Here is a 9,115-nt window from a genome sequence, read left to right on the forward strand (position 1 = left end):
GATGAATAGTGCTGAGTGAACAGTGTCGTGAACAGTAAAATGTGAATAGTAATTTCTTTCTTTCACAATAAGCCTTTGCTTGGATAAGGGTTAAGGTATTAGGATAATATTTGTTAGAGATTTTTTCTCTCCTTATATTATCTTTCCTAGTCTCCAAGATATTGGTGAGTTGTTAAGATAAGAAGATATTATTTATTAAGGCAAGTTTTGGAGAAGAATTAAGGAAGATTTAACCTAATTCTTTCTTGTTTTACAAGACTTCCACACGGCATTTAGGGTTTTTGCTAAACTGAAACTCTTGCTCCTCTTTTACTATAAATACTCCATAGTTTACATCATTAAAGGAGAAGACCTTTAAGTATAAATTGATTTTAATTTTTAAGAGCAAAAACCGTGTGTTTCAAAACAAGAAAAGCATTTTGCTATTTTCGAAAAAGGTCGTGTGGCTATAAACTCGTATATTCATTCGTTAGTTATCGTTATAAGATAATAGTGCTCAATCGATTTCTTACTCATTCATTAACGTGAACTTTTAGTAGAATCATTAAGTGCTTTCTTATTAGCGTAAGTTAGTCACTCGAGTATTTAATGGTAGTCACTTGAGTTACAACTAAGGTTAGTTGTACGATTTGGGTTATAAATTTGTAATCCGTTGAAAGGTACTAAATTTATTAATCGATGATAGTGGACGTAGGTTTCGATTTGTGAAACTGAACCACTTCAAAAATTGTGCGTCTCTGTCTCTTTTGTTCGTTTGTTTATTTCGTTCTTGCTCGTTCATTAGTTAATTATTTAAAGTATAATCAATAAACTTTAAATAATTAATTATACTTATTCAATCGTAAAAGTAGTAAAAGTTTTAATCCTCAATTCACCCCCCCCCCTCTTGAGTATTTTGGATCAATAGACTCTTCAATTGGTATTAGAGCCTCGTGCTCTTGATTGCCTAACTACAAAGAGGCTGATCTGTGTATCTTTATTTATCTTATCGTTTTATATTCCGCTGCCTATCACGTGATAAATGGATTCCAAATACCTCAAGTGTCCCGTCTTTGATGGGAAGAATTACGGGTTATGGAAAAACTTGATGACTCACTATGTGAAAGGTCATGATTGGGAGTGTTGGAGGATTATCCAAAACGGACCGCACAAAATCCTAGTTGCATCCGCTGAAGGCATCACTTACGAGAAAAAGGAAGAGGACTATATCGAGGCCGACTACAAGAAGGCCGAAAAGAATTCTAAGGCTATAAGTCTATTGCAGAATGGCATGACTACTAATGAATTCGATCGGTTCTCTTTGTGCACAACGGCCAAGGAGATATGGGATGGCCTTGAATTGGCTTATGAAGGTGCTTCTATTGTTAAAAAACACCGCATAGATCTGTTAATGCAGAAATATGAGCTATTTAGTATGGAGCCGAATGAGTCCTTGGATAGCATGTCCGCACGTTTTTCAAGTATCATAAATGAATTAAAAAACCTACGAAGGAAGTTTAATACCGAGGACATTGCAAGGAAGGTTCTTAGGAGCCTGACTAAAAAGTGGCGTGTCAAAGTCACAGCAATGGAGGAATCACGAGATCTTGAAAACCTATCCTATCAAGAACTCATTGGTGCTCTCATGGCCCATGAAATTACTCTAAGTGTCGATGATGCTAAACCAAGTAGAGGTAAAAGTATGGCATTAAAACGCGAAGATGATAACTCCAACATAGAAGATGAAACCGTCTTGTTTGCACGCCGTTTCAAAAATAGATTCTTTCGAAACAAACAAGCAAAATCATCTTATGACAATAACAAGTCGTTTAACAAGAAAGCAACAGAATCAAAGTCATCCTTTTCTAACAGAGGTTAATTCAAGTGTGGAGAATCCTATCATATGATCAAGGATTGTCCGACATGGGAGAAAATCAAGGACAAGGCAAAACGCGAGAAGACAAAGAAGAAGTTCAAACAAGTAATGATGGCTTCGTGTTGGGGTGATCTTGGCTCAGAAGATGATGAAGGATCAGAAGATGACGAAGTAGCCAACCTTTGTCTCAGCAGCGTCAACCTTGACCTAATCTCTGACAACAACGATGAGAGCTCAAATCATCATTCAAATTATTGCCTTCTGGGAGAATCAGACGAAGATGACGATGAAGAGGTATTAGTGAAAGAAAACAATCAATGGTATCTTGACAGTGGATGTTCAAGATACATGACCGGAGATAAGAATATGTTTCTTTCACTCAAGCCGTTCAACGGAGGAAAGGTGACGTTTGGGGTCAACAAAAAGGGTAAAGTGATTGGTGTGGGTAAAGTTGGAATCTCCCATCCTAATTGAAGATCTACTTCAGGTATCATCAATTGGGTATAGTTAATTCTGGTTGAATTCTTAAATTTTAATTACCCTAATTTTACTGTAATTTTATGTTTTTATAGGTTAAATTTTGATTGTCGTTTTTTGGGTTTTGTTTATTTAGGCTTAGGTTTGACTGACTTGATTATATTGGTATGTCTTACCGGTTGATTTTCATAATTGTTCCCATCATCAATTACAAATTCAATTTCAACATGCTATTCATACCAAATGATAGTTAGCTTTCAACTTTTGTGATGTAAAATGATGAATTTCAGTTCATATTAGAATGAAAACTTGTTACACAGTTTCAATATCACTTGAGAAAATTAATCTTGTAAGAAGAGATTAAAGGTGATGTGTTTATTTATTTATTAGTTCACTCTTTCGCTTGTTTGCAGAAAATTGAGGAAGTTGTTGAGAGAGGAAAGCTTGATGAATTAGTTCTATTGGTCATCTAGAATCGACTTGATTTTGCTAGAAGAGATGTATGTTTTTTGTTTATTTATGCATTTTTATTTCCTGATTGTTGGAGAATCATTTCGCAGTCTGTCTGATGGCCATTCCTCTGATTGTTATGCTATGATTGCTATGTTATCTATATCAACTAGCAGCACACTTCAGATATATTGTTTTCACCTTAAGGAGATTTGTTTAGGCTGTCCTTAAGGCTAAGCCAAAAACAAAGTGAAAAGAAAATAGTCGAGTAGGGAAGCAGGTGAAAAGTGAAACTGTCACATAAGTTTTGATTGTTTTGTCCTAAAACCACTACCTGAACTGAATGGTGTGCCAAATCATTCAACAATGGGATGAATACTTTTTACTGAACTTGTAGGTTATTCTGTCGCAATGCAGAATCATCTTTTTTTATTGCTAGGTTAATCTTTATTCATGTTTATACATGTTAGCTTCTATTGTATTTCTTTCATAATGTCATACCAATATGATACATTAACTGCGTTCAATGGATGGACTCTCTTGATTTCGCCGTTAGTATTTCTTCATATATATAATTTGTGTCTTATTTCTTTTTGATTTTTTATTTCAGTAAAAAAGGACCAATTCCAGTTTGTTTGTTCTCAATTCAGCAAAAAGGCTGTGGTATATCTCCGAGTCTCTCCCTCTTTTTTAAGTTCAAGAAAAGATTTATCCATTATTAGTTGATCTTGTATTTACTGTTGTATTACATGGTGGATGCCTCATTTAGGAGATTGCAAATGGTCGGGACTAAATCTTTTCGGTAACTTGTCGTTAGGAGCACCTAGACCAAAACACAATTTATAGCTTCACAAACAACTCTACAATTAGTAAAGAGGCAAGTAAAGATCGGATCCCAAGGGACGGGAATTGAAATGAGATTTCTATTGAGACTAGTGGTGTCTTAGGGGTGTCACAATTTGGGTTGATGTAGAAGGTCACTAAACTAAATAACAATGAAAGTAAATAAGCAAGATGAATTGAAAGGGTTGTAAACAATCGATAAACACTACTACAAAAAAAGGCTTAGAGAACTGTTGAAATTAGCTTTAGAAAACGCCTTAGAGGCGTTCTCCAACTCACCATTCTCTAAAGCTTAGAGAACTCTTAGAAGAGGCATTTGCTATTCACAATCATAGAGAACGGTTAAAATGAGCTTTAGAGAACACCTGATAAGCGTTCTATTTTCCTAGGAAAAGAGAACGGTTGGGTAAGCAACAGTTCTCTATCCCTCTTGGTTTTTTTTTTAAAAAAAAATGATAATATTTGAATAAAATTAATATATTTAATTATTCTCATTAAAATCAAGTACCGATACCAATACACTTGTTTCACAACCAGAGCTCAAACAGCCAGCAAATTTGACTAAGTCCTTTTACATAACTTCAAAACATAGCGCTACATGCACACATAATCTCATCTTTAATTCATGTTGTAACTTCAACCGCACATCTTGCAGCAACGTCAATTGATCCACTTGGAAGAAAGGAATAAAAGGATGAAATGTGTCAAGTGATAACTTGTCACTAATAACAAGAACAACCATACGTAAGATATGAGTAGTAGAAAGGAGAATTAAAAGAGGCGGTGAGTACGATAAAGATGTAAGTATAAAAAGTTCTAAAAGGTAAAAAACTGGAGAATAGAATAGCAGGTCCAACTCAGCAATACACACATGAAGCCAAACACGGGGAAAAAATTTCAAGCAAAGCTCTCAACATTTATAATTAGTCTTAATAGATCAACACCATGTAGCAAAAATAGCACTGAATTAGTGGAGTATAGAAACGACATAATGTAAAAACAGACCTTGAGAGAACATCGCTGTGTATCTAGTTCCTCTCCACAAGGGTATAACGAAATATTGACTACAGGAAATGTAAAGAAAATAAGGCGGAAATTGCAACTCCTAGAAAGTAGTCAGCTTGAATTCTTGAAAAACAGTATAAGAAAATACCAATCAACTGCTCTTTGCTCAAACAACCGATATTACTTCGCTTTCATGGTGGCACCAATATGACCTCTTCCCAAGTGATACTGATAATCAAGAAAAACACCTACAAGTCGACTCGATGGATTGAGTTGGGTTGTAAACAATTGATAAATAAGCAAGCAATTATTGTTGTGATGGATTGAGTTGGGTTATATCTTACAATCCTAGGAAAGTTTGGGTCCCAGAGCCGAATCGATTAGATTGTACAACACCTACAAGTCGACTTAGTCTTTCCTACTCAACAACATGCATGGTCTAATGAGACTCGAGTTGGTTTATTTCTTACAAGTCTCATTGAAAAGGTAGGTGATGGGTAAAAAATGCAAGGATTCATAGGCTCGCATTTCATCAAACATAACATGTGCATGAGTTGAGATCAAAACAAGCAAGCAAATAAACCATGAAAGCATATTAATTTAAGCATGAATCATTCCCCATGTTGGTTTCCCCTAATTACCCATTAACCCTAGCTATGGAACTACTCACTCATTATCATGTTGAACATGCTAGCAATGTTGTCAATCATACCAACAAAGTGAAACATGATGAACAAATGAAAGTAATTAGCAATAATTAAAAAGGGATTAAGAGAATTATACCTACTAGTGATTCCAATAATAAAGCAAAGAATAATAGAAGTACTTGATGCTTGATTGAGAGGTTGTCAATCTCCCAATAATAACCCAAATAATCTTCAATTACCCAAAATAAAGGATGAACAAAAGAGAGATTAAGGAAATAAAACTTGTATTAAAACTTGATTAATTGTTGATTACAAAACTAAAGAGAGATTTGATTGATATTAACTACTCTAAGAATTGATAAGAAGAACATCCTCTTCTAATTAGACTAATGGGGTATTTATAGTAGAAATTAGGTGGATGCATTAGGGTTAACTAAGGGCTTAAATGACGATTAAGTCCCTACTTAAGGAAACGCCGGTATTTTCTGAAGGAAGGGCATCTTTCTTGAAGCTTGAAGAAACGAATTTGCGCTGTCTTGGAATCCGTGCGTCTTATGCGCGGGACGGCCGGATTCGTGAGTCTCTGCCCGGGCGTCTTTGGGAGAAGACGGGCGTCTTCTGGATGCTGCTGCCCGGGCGTCTTGTATGGAACATGCACGGATTGTGGTGCTGGGGACGGGCGTCTTCTTGGGAAGACGGGCGGATTGTAATGCAGCGTACTTTCTTCTTCTTTTCTTTCCTTTTCTTCATAAAATCCTTGGGGATTTCCTCGGGGATGCAAGGATCTTTCCTCGTCATTGCCCGACTACTATAATATGTACAAAGGCCTTCTAATCTTGTCTCTCCTTGGTGCTTGGTCATTGAATTCAATCAATTTAGTCTCATTTTGCCATGAAAATGCAAGGTTTGCACTCCTTTCCTACCAAGGACACAAAACCTCAAAGAATATGCAAAACAAAGAACTAAAGACAATAAATGACCCAAATATGCACTAAAAAGCATGGGAACAAGGCTAATTCGGGGACTAAATATGCGCTAATTATGGTCACATCAAATATCCCAAACCGAACCTTTGCTCGTCCCGAGTAAAGAGGTGACAAAGACTATGTCCATTATTTAATTTAACCTAATAACATAGCCGACATGAGACAATTAGCGGGTCTCACTCCGCCCCTTCAACTCACAACAAGACAACCATGAGGTAGGATGCCTTCTTGCAAGGCAAGGTGGGTCTTGCCAAAATGGCGACACATCCAAACATTAAGCACACAAAATCAAATAATGGATGCATCTACAAAAGGAATAGCACTTCCTCATCAAGTGGCGGAGTCAACTAAAAGAGAAAAAATTTAAGAGCATATATTCCGTCACAAATACTAGTTCAACAAATCACTAAGGCTAAGAGGATGGCACTAAATCACCTCCAAATGGTGTTAAACTAGACTACTTTCTTCCTCAATTTCCAAATACTTTCATCAAGAGCGATCGGATGGTGTGGAATGATGATCCCCATGATGCTAGTAGCATATGACATGACAAGTCTCGAGTTCTCTACAAAAGTAAAGGTCATGGATCGTCCCAAGCTCGACAAAGTGGCTTGACAAAAAGGCTTTTTGGGAATGAAATGCTCAAATCGTTATAAACAAGGGTGGATATGACTAGCATTCAAAAATTAACCTCATTCAACTTTCACATTTCAAAAATTAGAGATGTGGTTTGTCCCTTCCGTGCTAATGTCCTTTGCTTTCGCCAATCGCTTATTAGGCAACCGGTTAACCTCTAGACAATAGCTTTTCGGGGTGATAGTCACTCTGTCTCTGGGCGGTTGAATTCACAACCGTGTGGGGGCCCAATTCAATGGATCCCTCTCCAAAGCACATCGAAGTGGTACGCCTCCATCAAAACAACTAAAATTCTCAATATTTCAACATTTCATAACATTTGAGGTTTCCTTGGCAATAAAACGTTTCCACATACAAAATCTTTGAAATGAGCACTTCAAACTTATTGATAGAAAGTATTTTTGGGTTGCCATACCACAAGGTCAATCAAGGTCACCTAGACAAGTTAACCAAGTCCACATCGCATCACGGGGTTGGATAGGTGACTCACATGCAAACCCTTGACTAGGCTTTGGGTCATGGGTCGAAAGACACTAGTATGACACAATCTAGGGTGTTTTACAACCATTCTAGTAGGCGAAGTCTTAAGTTAAAAAAGTATTTGTAATGGCTTAGTTGCTCTTGTCAAAGTTCCCAATTAGGCACTTTTCAAAATATTTCATCTAAATGCAACTATATGCCATGATGCAACTATTATATACATAATAATGCAAGTGATTCTACCAACTAATATGACATATAAACTAAATGCAAGTCCTAAGTTCACATTATTATACCGCATCAATCAAAATAAAGCCACATAGTCATTAACATAAAGTGGAGAAAGGAGATTGGAAAGATCATACCATGCGGTCTTCAATATCCTCATGTCTCGGATGTGGCATAGTCGATTAATGTGAACAAGGATAGAACAAACACAATATATACAATAATATACAATGACTACACTACAAAGGAAAATAACATGTTTTTGGTTTTTCAATTTTCAAATTTTTATGGTTTTTCGAAATTTTTCAATTTTTTTTGGATTTTTGAATAAAAGTTAGATTAGAATTCCCCATCCCCACACTAATATGGGCATTGTCCTCAATGGCCAAAATGATGGGAAATTATGCAAACATGATGCATGATTTCTACACTCAATGCAAGCTACACTAATCTACACTGCACGATGCATGGTTTTTGTTTATGACGGAGAGGATAATTTAGATTACCTCCCGTGGTGTATGTATGTACTTCCCCAAACCGAGTTAGACATTATTGCTAATGTCCTAAGGTTGGGTGTAGTTCATGCACACACTATGCAATGCATGAAACTAAATTTGTCATTTTGGATTTTTAAAGGTGGGAACAATAAAATGAGAACACCTCAATGGGGCCGAGGTGTTAGTCCTTTATGGTGCTAGGACTACTCCAACAATGATCAATATTAATAAAATTCAACAAAGAGAGAAGTAGACAAACCTCAAGAGGGTAGGAGCCTCCAAAGCTTGCTAATCTTCCATCATATCATCACTATCATCATCTTCCTCACTAGAAGTGGACTCATCACCACTTCCCTCTTCACTTTGTTGTTCACCTTGCTCATCATCCTCTTCTCCTTCTTCTCTAGCTTCTTCATCAATGTTATCATCAACCTCTTCATCGCCGACAACCTCATTATCACCCGGAAACTCACCCCTAGATGCACTCGGAAAGAAGACTTCCCTATCTGCCCAACTAGGCAAAGGACATGAAGGGTCAAGTAGTCCTTGCCTAGCTAAATGAAGGAGGGGTGGATATTGGGCTAAGTAAGCATCTTCCCGGTCCTTGAAGGCTTGCTTGTGCATCTCTTGCATAAGAAGAGTCATATAATCTTTGCTTGCTTCAACACCTTCGGGCTTGAACTCTTGGTACTTGAAAGGATAGGGTGGTGTGACAATGGAAGAGGAGGGCATTTCAATTTCACCCTTTTGTTGTCGGATAATGTATTCGGCCTCTTTTGAAAGGGGAAGGAGATAGTTGGTCCGGTGGACACTTAAACGACAAATCTTTGAAGGCAAAGTAAAAGATCTAGCCTCACTAGTAAGCCACCCATACTTAGTGTCAAGAGGGTTACGAGAGACCCACTTGTACTTGTTTATCATAGTATCAATATCAATGAGATGAACACCCTTCTTTGCCTCATACTTGCTATCCTTGTTGAAGTTAGGATCAAAGTATTTAGCCAAAAGAGT

The sequence above is a fragment of the Silene latifolia genome, chromosome 9 (assembly GCF_048544455.1).
Source record: "Silene latifolia isolate original U9 population chromosome 9, ASM4854445v1, whole genome shotgun sequence".
Classification (NCBI taxonomy): Eukaryota; Viridiplantae; Streptophyta; class Magnoliopsida; order Caryophyllales; family Caryophyllaceae; genus Silene; species Silene latifolia.